Raw genomic sequence first — 14,857 nt, forward strand, 5'->3', positions numbered from 1 at the left:
TATATATATATTTTATATATAATTATTTACCTGCTGTACATGCTGTTTGCATCTGTTCAGCTGATCAGTTTTCTGTACGGAAGTTCAAGACCTGCTTTAAACTTGACGTTCGTTGTGGTCATTATAGCAACAGCAAACTAAATGCCTTCACCACTTAGCCTCATAAACTTTCGATGTCAGCTATACTTTTCTGTAATCTCTCATTATCTGACAACCAGTCTGTCAATGTCAGTGACAGGACATTGTCGGGCTGAAGCACTAAGCTGACTTGTCTCTACATATTGCAACATTGACATCAATACAAAGTGAGAATTCAGTGTTCTCCTCAGGCCGTTTTAGCGTCGCGTCGCACCGCGACTACATTTTTTCACCGTGATGCTATAATAATTCCCGCGACGCTATAATTATTCCCGCGACGCTATAATTATTTTGAAGATGCTATTTTACCTGTCCTCAATTTCGAACTTTCATCTATTATCGATTATGATCATAAAAATTATGTCACCTTTAATTGTAATCCCTTTAAGTCGGACACTAGAGGCAATTAAGAGATTAAATAGCTAGGTGTTAATTGCCCTCAAGGTGATAACTGTTTAGATGCGAATATCTCAAGCTGACACTTGTGACATGACTAATAACAGGTGTCTGCAATCACCAATTTCGACATGGAAAAATGCAATCATAAAACAATTTAAAATCTACGTTTCGTATTAAGAAATTTCAAAGCTTGAAACGATTATTATTTTTTTTTAAAAGATCGTTTATTTGTGCAACTCTCCAATAATTACTTTCTTTCTCTTCCGGTAATACGAGAGCGAGAATTTTGGTTTACAGCTAAAATAAGTTTAATACTTCTTTAAAAAGTTATCATAATTGGCTTAAGTTTATGTTTAATCCATTTAATGTATTAAAAGCGTCTGATTCATTCACAATCTCTTGTCAAACAATGCTTATTCTCGGACTCATTTTCGTATATTTTTCTAAGGCCGCCATTGCACATTTTAGTGTAAACTACGGATAGGAACCGGACGAGAGATGAAAACAAACGAGGCATGAGCAGCGTGGTCGTGGATTTTCACACAGAAGAAAATTTGAGAGTTTTTCAGGAATTTCACAAAGTCACACCCTATTTGCCATACATTCAACCTTACAAAACATTTAATACACATTTATTCCAAAATACTATGTGGAATAAAGCGTAATTAACTAAACTAGAAACTTGGGTTTCTGCCCGTGCAGAACGAGATTAAATTTCCCGCCATTTAAAGGGTAAATAGTAAAATTTACAAAAGCATCATTAAAATAGCGTAAAGTTTAATTAATTACATTCTTAAAAGTTTTAAATAATTTAACAAACTCCACAATTAATTAATTTTTGAATTTTCTTTCTCCTTGAAATAACTTTAAAAAAGCATTCTCTGCTGAATAGTTCCACCATGTAGGATTATACACAAACCAGGTGACCTCATTTTATCTTTTATCTCAGTTCTTATTTTTTATCCTTGTATTAATACCCCCCCCCCCTTTTCGTTAATAGTTATTACACTTGCTAGGCAAGACTATTCCCATGACTGATAGCTACATTAGAAGGAGCTTGAGGCAGATTAAAATCCAAACATCAGGTCTTCAGCAAAAATATATACCGGTTTTGCTATCTGATAGCAAAGGCTCGTATATTAAACGTGAAGTTACCAACTTAGATGAGCTAAAGATAGAGTTTATAAGCCAGTCTGGCTCACGACTGAGAGATTCTATACTCTGGGTACGTAACAACCTTCACAAAAGAACCAAAAGATATAAAAATATTCACGTTTATGTGTGGCTTGGAAACTGTGATATTACTGCAAAATCTGGTAGATATTTAAACCTACGCTTTCAAAATACCTCCAGTATAATCAAATACATAAAAGACAAACTTGAGGATATTATGTTAGCCATAAAAGTGTCCAGAAAAAAAACACACCAAGAGTCACTTTGCTCGAAATCCCTCATTACTCGTTAGTGGAATACAACTCTTCACAAAAACACCCTGAACCTCGTTCTTTTTATGAAGACGACATCAAACTTTCAAAACAAATTGATTCTATTAATAGTGTAATCCGTCAGCTTAATACCTCAGCCTTGGATAACGCCAGATCACCACGATTCTCATTAGACTTAACCCGCCCAACCAAAGTTCACAATGGACAAAGAGCAAAGGCTCGTAGCCAATACAATTTCAAGCACGTGTACGTGGATGGTGAACACCCCAACCCATTGCTTGCAAAACTCTGGTATAAACGCATTGGCAGACAGATGGTGTTTGACTGTTTCACAAAATCAAAAAAGCATCGCCACAGGCACAGAAAATCCAAAAACTCAAAATTTGAAAACTCAGCTGTAAAAACTGTTTTGCTGCTCATACAGATTTTCCTATTGTCAATTGAATTTACATCATTACAACCAATAAGTTCAGGATGCAGCTTTAACTTTAACTAATATCACACAATCCAACATATTCTGAGGGGAAAAAAAGGGGGAGAATAACTTTTAGTAAAGGTAGTAAAAACAGTTTTGCTGCCTAATTGCTATACAATCCAAGTGAACCTGATACAGTTATAAAAAAGGAAAAGAATTAAATTATGTCTACGTCATCCCATCATATATAACATCATAATAACACCATATCTCTGACACAGCTTCATCACTATAGTTATAATTGCTTCTGCATAATATAGATAACAAGAGTTTGGTTCAGAAAATTTGGATAGTAAAAACAGTTTTGCTGTCCATTCCTATATATCAGACAAATTCAGCTTCTGCATTACTATCAACATACATTCCGCTAAGAGCATTTAACTAGAGATCGTCCTATTTTTGTCATAACCCTATATATAGTCTATATTATAATCATCATATAACCTCATTCTTCAGTTTTATCATCAAGATAGTAAAAACAGTTTTGCTGTCCATAGGGATCACCCTATCTTACACATAGCTGTCTTACTTTGTGTCATCTGTGCACCAATTTATATATGTTCGTCAAACGTCAAGGATAGTAAATACTGTTTTGCTGCCCAAAATCTACCAAATTTCTTAGAGAAAGGAAAACAACAAAGTAAACAAATTTATCAAGTCACATTAGCTTTGGAATAGTAAAGACTGCTTTGCTGTCCAAAATTTATCCAGAGTTATTGAGAAAGAAAAGGCACTCTAGTAAATAAATCTGTCAACTTATATTGGCTTCAGAATAGTAAAGACTGCTTTGCTGTCCAAAAAAAAAAAAAAAAAAAAAAAAAAAAATGTATCCAGAGTTATTAGAGAAAGGAAAGGAACTTTAGTAAAAATTGTCAAGTTCATTGGCTTCAAAATAGTAAAGACCGCTTTGCTGTCCAAAATTTTATCTAGATTTATTGGAATAAGGAAAGGACCCTCAGTAAATAAATTTTGTCAAGATTTAATAGCTTCAGTATAGTAAAGACTGCTTTGCTGTTATCTGATTCTAGAATGTCTTCCCCAAGGAGATCACACAGAGAGAAAATCTCTCCATATAGATATACACCAAGTCTAGCAGTTGCAAAACATAAAGCACGACAAAAAAAAAAGGGAACGTTTGCAACTATCTAGTCAATTTACTCCAAATAGATTAAATCAAGGGAAATCAACAGTGACCAGTTACTCACTAAATCCAACCAAAGCAGCCCAAAAGATGATTGATCTACTGAACAGCTCAATGTACAGGCTGAATTCAAAAGAGGAACCCTTGTTATGAAATTCTCTCCTGCTGCGTTTCTGATGTTTCATAAACATACTCTTGCTTTCTATGAAAAATCAAGTAGATTAACAGCTATATCTCATTTCAAAAGGGACAAAAACAATCTCATAGTTGAAGAATCACTCAGTATTAAACCAATCACAAATGATAAGGTTGGTAGGAGACAAGCTTACAGAATCAATTTACACAAAACTGCATTCTCTGTTGAAGCAAATGGTAGCGAGATTGAGGACTTTATTAAGAATGACCTACATGAAATTTTAAGTACATTGCCATCTGTAGAATTTTTAAACAATATGAACACAGCCATACAAGATTCATGTAAATCTTTCTTGTCTGATCAGGACTCTAACAATTGGATACAATCAGATTACATTTCTTCCCATTCTGCAATTGTACCTACATCCAGTAGAGATGAAAATGATCCTCTCCTGAACAATTTAAACAGAACTCAAAATTCGACATCAATTGAGACAATAGTAGCAACAGATTCTACCCAATCTCACAAAAACTGTGCTAGTTGCTCTAAGAACATAATCGACTTCGACTTTATCATGTGTATCACTTTCGAAGAAAAATTCCATTTTCAATGTCAAAACATAACTTCTGATCAATACAAATCTATGAGTATTGATGAATTGGAACAATTCAAATGCACACAGTGTAATTCGTTATTAAACGACCTATCCATCCCAGAAATAGAAACAGATGCTGGAAACATGATTCAATTTACTGGTTCCTCATGCTCCCCAGATACTTTGGTGAAATCAGTTCAGATAAACAGAAATCTTGAAAAATCTCCAAAATCAGACCCTTATTGTGGGAATTCTAATGACATGCAACAAGACCATACAGCAAAACAAGTTCATACTGCTCAACAACAATCAACTAATATAGGAGCTCTTAGAAACAAATCTTCTCCAATTTTGCAGACAGATAATAACTCCATAAAACAACCTAAACAAACTGGACCAAAGAAACAAAAGATGCTGAAGCAAGATGATTTAAAATCCAAACTCGCCGTAGTAGAAGCACATATTGCCGCTCTAGAGAACACCATACTAGATAATAATAACTTAATCAGAAACATGAAACTGACTCAGCTCGGTCAAAATGATTACCACCAAAATGGACCTGACCATCATAGTTATAGACAGACCCCATCATCAATCAGTTCTAACTGTTCTAATTGTCACTGTTCACAAGGAGATAACAGAATCAGAGACCTTGAGCGTGAAATGTCAAATTTGAGACTGCAACACCTTGAAAATCAATTCTTCACGCTTAGGCAACAAAGTCAAAACCTAGTCAACCTGTAAGGCACAGCACATACGAACCAACAAGGCCCTGTACATACAATACACTCTCAACATGTTGTACAACCTTCTCCAACTTCAGTGCAAAACCATTGGTTACAACAACCAGTTCATCTCTTATTCCAGCAGACAGTCCCAGCTCCACTACCTTATATGTTTAGACAACCAAGCAGAACTCAAATGGCACCTTCACAAAACATACCAAATACTCACATGCAAGCCCAGCATCCACAAATGATATATCATAGAGCTGCAGTTGCAACACAACTATCTCCCTTGGATAGTAATAACAGTATTGATGTCACTCCATCAATTCATCCTCATTCTCAAATTCACCACATGTCCTCTACTGAAGGAAAAGTACATATAAACACATCTAGTAATAAAATTGTACCAGAGCTTGTCACAAAATCTTACGTTTCTAATGACATAAGTAACAGTTCATCAGGAGATAGTAAAAACAGTTTTGCTGTCACTCCATCTACTTATCTTCATTCTCAAATTCACCACATGTCATCTACTCAAGGAAAGGTACAGATAAACACATCCACTAATAAAAATGTACCAGAGCCTATCACAAATTCTTATTCTTATGTTCCTAATGTCTCAAGTAACAGTTCTACAGGAGATAGTAAAAACAGTTTTGCTGTCAGAAAAGGAAATGAAATGAAAGCAAATCTGAATGTTCCTTCACAAAGTGGTCATCCTAGAGATTCAGCAAAACCATATGTTTACCCTGAAAATCCTGATCCCAATACCATATCAAATTCCTCAAACTCAAATAGTAAAAACTGTTTTGCTGTTGAACAAAGGAGTGAGACAATGACATCAGAAAATTGTTCTGACACAGTAGGATTGCCACCAAACAAGAATGTTCAACACATATACAATCCTTTTTTAGACAAAGGTCAAACATTCCTCCTGGACCAAGATATAGCAGCCCCTGTGACAAGAATGATATAACCTTGGGAAAATCAAGTCCGCTCCGAATTGTCTCTTTCAACATTAAAGGCTTTAATTCCAATAAAAACTACTTTGATGAACTTCTTGATAAACATGATATTGTACTAATACAAGAACATTGGCTTTTTAATTATGAAAAAGAATTATTGAAACAACATCATTCAGATTTTATAACCTTCTCGAGACAAATTGATGATAATAAACCCTTATCTCCAATCAGTAGACCAAGAGGCCATGGAGGTATTGCAATTTTGTATAGAAAGTCCATGTCAACTATGTTTTCTCAACTTCCTGATGGAGATAACAGAATACAGGCTATCGAAATTTCAACCACAAAAGACCCAATATGTCTTATAAATGTATATCTCCCCTCAAGAGGTACCGACAAAGGGCACGATGCTTATAGAGCAGCTTTGGACATCTTAAAAGAATTACTACTGAAATATCAAAGAACTCATTCAAAGACAATACAAGGACACCCAAGATGAACTATTTAAAAACTTTTGTAAGGAAAATCAAATAGAGCTACCATCTAACTACCCTATAGACCATACATACCATCAAGGTGATTAAAAATCACAGATAGACTTCATTCTAACAAAATCTAGAGAGAATGATGTCGAGTCAACTGAATATACGCAGGTATAAAAGAAGGCCATAACACATCAGACCATTATCCCGTCTCCGCTGAATTTTCTGTCAGATTACAGACCGCTCAAAAACAACTGAATGGAGATATTGTGAGTAAAATTAATTGGGAAAAGGTTGACAAAACAAGTTATGAACAAAATTTGAAGGAGGAATTAGAAGATAGAAAGTATCTGAACATAAGAACACCTTACGGTATTGAACAAGCTACAAACCAGCTAATTTCTGGTCTTACTAGCGCTTTAAATTTGAGCTATTCCCGTATGAAATCCAAATTTAGTAGAAAAAAGAAGATCAGCTGGTCTCCACAACTTGCTAAAGCTGTGAGTCCGTCAAAAAAGGCATTTTATCTGTGGAAAAAGGTTGGTTCACCTTCTTCGAAAAATAATATTTACAACTTGAAGAGACTAGAGACGAAACGTTCGGTCAGATCAATGCAAAGGCAACAAACCGCTGACAAAAGAATTAAACTACATGAAGAAATTATGATGGCTTCAGATAGGGACAAGGATCTGTTTTTTCGACTTATTAAAACTCAACGGTCTTCTTCTTCTCATTTCACACACACCCTTAGAACTGAAGAAAAAGAAGCATCAACTCCAAATGAGATAAATAATGTCTTCAAAGATCACTTTGAAAAATTAGCCAAAACCAATTCAAATCCTTCCTTCAACATTGGTCATGATAATCTTGACAAGCTAGACATGGAAACCATTGTCAACATCTGTGAAAACCAAGAAATAACTATTCAACCTGTTACCTCAACAGAAATCACTAAGCGTATTTCGATATTAAAAAGAAAAAAAGGCTTAGGATGTAGAAGGCTTAACTGCAGAACATCTAATATATGGTGGAACAGAGTTGACTGAATTCCTGGTTACCTTAATTAACAATATATTCTATACAAAGCATGTTCCTGAAGTCATCAAAAAAGGTCTGCTGACCCCTGTCCACAAAAAAGACAAAGACCCTACTATTCCATCCAACTATAGAGGCATCATAGTCATTTCCATCATTTGTAAGATTTTGGAGCTTTGTATTAGAGCTAGAATCGAGGGTACACTAAGTAAAGTAAACATCAAAACAAGCTTCAGAAAGGTTTCACTAAAGGTGCATCCTCTATTAATATTGCTCTTCTCATCTCTGAAGCAATTAACGAAGCCAAAGATAAAAACGAGTGTCTCATTCTAATAACTCTGGATGCAGAAAAAGCATTTGACGTAGTAGACCATAAACACCTATTTTGGAAATTATATCATCAAGGAATTAATGGAGCTTCATGGTTACTAATTAAGGAACTATATAACAAAACAACTACACAAGTTAAATCTCAAGGATACATCTCGGAAACATTTGTAAATGAGCAGGGAGTCAAACAAGGTGGAATTCTCTCTGCCAATTTTTACAAGGCCTATAATAAGAATATCCTTGATACTCTTGAATCCACAAACATAGGAATTAAAATTGGAACCAATTATGTGGGTTGCCCAACGTGCGCAGATGACATAATGCGATGTGCTGGCTCAGAACATGATGCCTCAACCCAACTCCGCATCATTGAAAACTGTAACAAAAACGATCGGGTAAAGATAAACAGCAAAAAAACTGAAATTCTAATGATTAACAAGAAGAATAAAGATATAAATCTTCAACTTTTTAATGAAAAAATAGACGAAAAGCAAATCATTAAACATTTAGGAATTGAAAGACAAGAGAAAAATAATCCAAATGTAGAGAATAGAATTTCTGCTGCAACAGCTACAATGTATTCCCTATTAGGTGCTGGATTACATGGAATAAATGGTATAAATCCACTATTATCGTATAAACTATGGCGGACTTACGTTATACCAAGAATGCTCTATGGAATTGAAATTCTCAACATTACTAAAACTGATATCCAAAAATTAGAAGCTTTTCAGAAAAAAACATTTAAACAAATTCTATCCTTACCACAAAGAACTGCAGATGCTGCTATCTATACCTTACTCGGAGCCGAATCTATTGAGCAACTCGTACATAAAGCTGTCATTTCCCTATTTCTAAGAATATCAAAAGATCCCAACTCAATTGATTGTAAAATTGGAATTAGACAGCTAGCTACAAAAGATGATAAATCAAATAGTTGGTACATAAATGTAGACAAAACTCTCAAATCTTATGATCTTCCATCCGCACATGAGATTATACTAAATCCAGATGAAAATTGGAAACGATTGACTCATGATGTTATAGACAAAACCTGGAAAAACAGATGGACCGAATCTGCTAGAAGCAAATCAACACTCAAATATATGGAAGTAAACAACTGGAACTTTAAAAAACCAAACTTCTGTTGGAGCAGTGTTAGAGATCATAAAAGAGATGTTAGCAAAGGGATAATAAAATCCAGGATACTTATAGGAACTTACAAAACCCAAAGTATTACCAACCGATTTGACGGAACAAAATCTGCAGAATGCAAATTGTGCATGGTAGGACCTGAGGATTATAAACATTTCCTAATCAAGTGTGAAAGTCTGAATTGTGTGAGAAAAATTCTTCACAATAGACTAAAATCCCTACTTGAGGATAATCATATCCACTATTGCAGTATAATTAATTCTGATGAGGATCTTCTCGAATTCTTGGTTGACTGTTCTAGGAACGACCTTATAACTGTGTCTCAGCAGAGAGACTTAGAACGAATCTGCAAAGACTGGATCTATGCATTGCATGCTAAAAGAACCCATCAACAATCAGTTGAGTTCTGAGCTTAACTTGCAAGTGGCTGTCAGTCGTGGGAATGTAACATATAACAAGTATTATACTACTTTGTCTATATACTTAATTAATACTAGGTGATGTAGCTAAGTACTTCATAGTTAAATCATAACTAGAGCATATGAATATCAATTACCCCTGTAAAAATCTTATGGACCCAAATTCTATTGACAAACTCTACTGTTTTACTTAAAACTAATTTTTACAAGTTTCTTTTTTATTCGTATCCCTTACCATTTTAGATTTTAATTACATGTATTTAAACTTATTATGAAACCATACTAGTCCATAAATTTAACCAATTACTAGTACAGAGTAGTAGTTCATTTCACTTTCCTTTGCTAAGAGAAATTTAAACAACTGATAAGATATTACTTTTATCCATTTTATAATTTTAAATGTATAGTGTACATACAAGTTCCTGTTTTTAACTAATTTTTAGTTACTCTGTTACTATTATTTTGAATTTTAACCAGTAGATAGAATTTTAAATAACGCAATTTTAAAAATAAACATAATTTTTTAAAATGCGGTGACCCTGCAGATAGGGTGGACTTCCAGAAGAAGAAGAAGAAGAAGAAGAAGAAGAAGAAGAAGAAGAAGAAGAAGAAGAAGAAGAAGAAGAAGAAGAAGATAAAAATCCGCATTTTCACGATAATGACAACAGATGGACAGTAGACAGAAAAAAATATACCAAGAGGGAAAACTACGCATTAACAGACTATTTGATAGATAACTTTGTTAAAAATACATATCATTTTAATGTAAAGATAAGAAACTACTGTCATGAAACAATGAATTTCATAAACATGATAAAAAAAAGTTTTTAAATTGATTTTTTTTTTGCTACTTTATCTTTACTTAATATAATATAAAAAATAGTTAATTTTGTGTACTAGATATTTAGTTTTGTATATATACAGGTTGCACTATAGGTATAATGAACCATTCATTCATTTGACTTATTGTTGGGTAACTGAAACCACATATTTATTTTTGTTTGGCACAAACGAAAAAAAATAATTCTGTAAACTATAAATGAATAAAGAAAACATAAACTGAAACAACTGTTTTTGTGGTTATAGTTTATTGTATTCTCAGTTATGAATTGAACAATATAAACTAAAACATAAAAAGGAAATAGAGCATCAACGCGACTCGTTAAATGACATTAAAAAGAATACAGTTAATTTTTTTTAACGCAAAATGTGATGCTATCCAAAATTTCTGGGGAGAACACTGGAGATGTATCTTTATGCCACTCAAAGAGCTTAGGTAAGGTCCTACTAACACACAAAGGCTCAGGTGCTAGTTTCAGGGAAGTCTGCATCTGAGCAGTTACCTTCTTTATAGCAGTGAGGAGAACAATATAATGGGAGATAACTCATGATAACAATTATTCAGTGAAATTTGCAGTATCTTATTTATTCAGATCCTATACATTTGCAAAGTCATGAAAGTATTTTATATTAATAAAATCTTTAAAATAATCAAAATTGAACATTTAAAATGATAATAACATCATATTTCGTCCAATATATACCCACAATTCTTATTGGTTTAGTAAAAAATGTGGGAAAAGGCTTGAGGTGGGGTTTTGAAGAAGAAAATCAGGCTATTTTTACTAATTTGCCATGGGTGGATTTTTTATATTTTTTTAATCAAATAAACATTTGTGGAAAGAAATTTAGTTCATGTATTTCTGTCTTCACCTTTTCGCAAACCAGTGACTTGAACTTGGCCAGTAATTGACATATACAAAAATAAGGCATTAAAGAGAGCACCCTTTAAGTGTGCAAAAAAAAGAAAATGCTTTATAAATGCATAATTTTATGATCTTTTGAATATATTTTCACAATATGAATGGCTAGAAACCCAATAGAACTAATTTGGTGACTTTTAAGGTACTTTCAAATAAACATATATTTGAAGGAATTTTTGACTAATTTTATCCAATTATGCAAATTAGCTTGTTACTAAAAATATACACAATTCGGAGAAGTCTAAAATATATTTTCTGGTTTCCATTGAACCTAGGATATGCAAAAACTTCATTAGCTGGAAAAGTTTTAACCAACCTCCTGGACGATTTTTCAAATTTTGCATGGTTTTCTGTATGTTCTGTGAGACAAGCTCTTAAAATCGTAAAACTAAAATTGTTGTTCAACTAAACAAACATCTATAGATGAATTTCATTTTGGTGTTATTTGCATATATGCCCTATACTGGCGGGTCCGAAAACACACATTGAAAAATGACAAAAATAACATGTTATACGCATGATACGCTAAACCAAAAGAGTCATTTTGATTAAATTTTATAGATACAAAATGTTCAATAAATATGTCTTTTCTTAATACAATGTAAATATGTTAGATTGTGCAAAATAGCATGAAATCTAAATAGGATTTGAATATTTAAAAAAAAAAATTGAAACCACCAATTCGACCGTAACTGAAATTGACTTTTGACATATCACAGGGAGCATGTGTATTGAGTTTCAAGTTGATTCGACTTCAACTTCATCAAAAACTACCTTGACCAAAAACTTTAATAGAAGCAGGACAGACGGACGAACGAATGAACGGACGCACAGACTGAAAAACATAATATCCCTAAGTGAGGGGCATAACAAATGAAAATTTAAAAATCTTGGTTTAATACTTCCAGCTTGATTTTTAAAAACATAAAATTGAGAATGGAAACAGGAAATGTGTCAAAGAGAAAACAAGGCCCCTTTGAAACTCAATACACATGCTCCCTGTGATATGATCTTTCTAAATTTATGCCAAATTACACGGTCCACTGGACATATAAAATGATAGTGCAGTGGGGCATCCATGTACTATGAACAAATTCTTATTTTGTAATTAGTTCGTAAAACAAAATATTTCACACAACAAATTGGTTATTATTGATATCGATAACAAGAGGAATGCATATATGCATATAAACATAAGATAATAAAGTCTGTCTATAAAGATTCTATGTTAAAAGTTTTAACCATGAATAACCACGAATAACCGAGCTTTTATTTCCATTTTCTCAATTTTTCTGAACAAATCATATTTACACAAGAATTACATTTAAAAAATTTCTATAGGACTTCTTAAGATAAACATCAGATAGTATTTTCTATTCATATCCCAATTCGAAAGTTTTAACCACCAATAGCCAAGATTTTTCACAAAATAAACATAAAATAGTATGTTCTTTTTTCTATATAGATCAAACTTCATAAATATTAACCATTAACAACGGAGATTTTCTGCGTTTCCAGTTTTCGACGTTTTTTCACTAAAAACCACTCTTTTCACCTCAAAATTACTTCAATATGAATAATAATAGCTAAAGGTCAACATAATAGTCTATTAAGATAAGGTTTCCTGTCTTCCTCAAGCTTTAGGTCTAAAAATGCAACAATAAATAATATTTTTTCTTCTTTTCCAGTTTTCAGCATTTTTTCTCTACAAACCACATATTTCACCCAAAATAACCTTTTCCGCAATTTATATTAATGTATAGTTTTAGTATGTTGTTAGTACAAGTCTAAATTATAATTTGTACTAAAAATTAAGCTTGTGTTGCAATTAGTTGGAGGTTGAGTGATTTTAGAGCTAAATTGACTAGGCTATTGCCAATTTTTTGTAAGCGTGTAATGTGAAAGTCAAATTATTGTTGTGAAAATGGGAAATGAGGTCTAGCAGGACCAGGGAAATGACCACAAAAAAAATGAGAATTACTTACGTACAAAATGTACATAGTGTAAGCAGGATACGGGAATCTGACAAAACAATAAGCGGGATCCAGGATCGGAACCCCCAATGAGACCCCCCTTTAACATATTGTGACATATATACATATAAGATAAACCTACATGTATAAATTTACAAGTTGTTACAATTACATGCTGAAGGCCAATACTACACCATGTAATTGTATACTCTGAAGGCTTCAATTACTGTGGTGCATTTTACAGCAGTAACTGGTAAAAGATTCAATTGAATGATTGTCCTTGGATAGAATGAAAATTAATATGAGTCTTTTTTGCCTGTATGTGCCTTAATTAACTCTCATACCACATCTTCTTAACAAGTTTCGATAACATTTGGTTGAGGCAAAGTTAGAGTTGGGAAACCAATTGCATACGTGCATACAGACGGACAAGAGTAAAGCTTTATGCCCCCGTCGGGATATAAAAATAATCCGGGTCGGAAATTTTATCTCAGAGATGTAGCTGTCAGATGGTGGAATTTTTCTTGTGAGCGGAACTTGGGAGTTATTGGTGCACGACGTGAGATCTACTATAAGGTCATGACGTCAGGGTACCCAAATTGCACCTATTTTGACAGTTTTTTAACCTACGTTTATTTATACTTCAGACAAAAGTTTTCATTATATGTTTATTGTGTAGATGTATCATTATTCATTATATGGCTTTCACCAATTTAATTTTGAATCCATATGGAATCATAGAAAAATTGGTCTAAACTGACCTCCAAACCATCAATGATTCTGAAATGAGGAGTACCCAAATTGCATCCATGCTTAAATTCGCATCGTCAAAAGTATAATGACCTATAATAACAGAGCTTTTGTTTTTTTTTCAAATATTTTGAACAATTGGATATTAGTCCATGCTTACTCTTCGTTTTTTAAGAAAAGGAAACTTGTGACATATTGTATTAGCTCATTTTAAAAAGATGACGTTTTGATGACGTCGCATGGTGACGTTTCAATAGATTTTGCTTTTTCAGTAAACACGTCATCTGTTGATAAATACTATGAACAATTTGTGCATATCTAAATATTTTTACCTATGTTGAAAGATGTGCATAGTATCAAATTATAAAAATACAAATTGTTTAGTCTCTAGGAAATCGTGTAAGATTTCCGCTGCTATTTTCGCTAAAAAGATGCAATTTGGGTACTCGTTGCAATTTGAGTACCGTTACGTTAGAGAATCCAGTATGACGATGGAAGTTTTTAACGACCTTGACTGACTAAACAGCCATTTTGCGGTCGGTAGAATCCAGTGTATATTACCTGCTTATATTTATGCCATGCTCCACGGGGCTGCCATTTGTTATGATGATGCCGACTAATCGCAAACGCCGTTTCAAACTTGACCTCATGACGTCATAGAACTCCCATCATGCATTTCATACATATCAATGAGGGGGGATAGGACCTTTATCGGGACTCCGGGATCGGGTGTTTTTAAGCTCGGGATTTCGGGATTGACCCTTTCGGGATCCGGGAATCGTTTTTTTTTTATTTCGAGACATCGGGATTTACTTTATTTAAATTCGGGACCTCGGGAATTCGTTTTTTTAAGTCCGGGGTTTCGGGATCAGGACCCCTCCTATCCCCCCCTCATCAATCGAATGAATAAAATGAAAAAATATACCAT

General features: G+C 33.5%; 1 protein-coding gene across 1 annotated transcript in view; it reads right to left on the reverse strand.

Annotated features, from left to right (window-relative positions):
* The window catches only part of LOC143055605 (uncharacterized), a 37,299-nt gene extending 22,744 nt beyond the window's left edge, over positions 1-14,555 (reverse strand). Inside the window, exon 1 of the mRNA XM_076228769.1 lies at positions 14,491-14,555. The gene's annotated coding sequence lies outside the window, so the exon portion shown is untranslated. The remainder of the gene's footprint in view (positions 1-14,490) is intronic.
* Positions 14,556-14,857: the final 302 nt, after the last annotated feature.

Source organism: Mytilus galloprovincialis, chromosome 12, assembly GCF_965363235.1.
Source record: "Mytilus galloprovincialis chromosome 12, xbMytGall1.hap1.1, whole genome shotgun sequence".
NCBI classification, from domain to species: domain Eukaryota; kingdom Metazoa; phylum Mollusca; class Bivalvia; order Mytilida; family Mytilidae; genus Mytilus; species Mytilus galloprovincialis.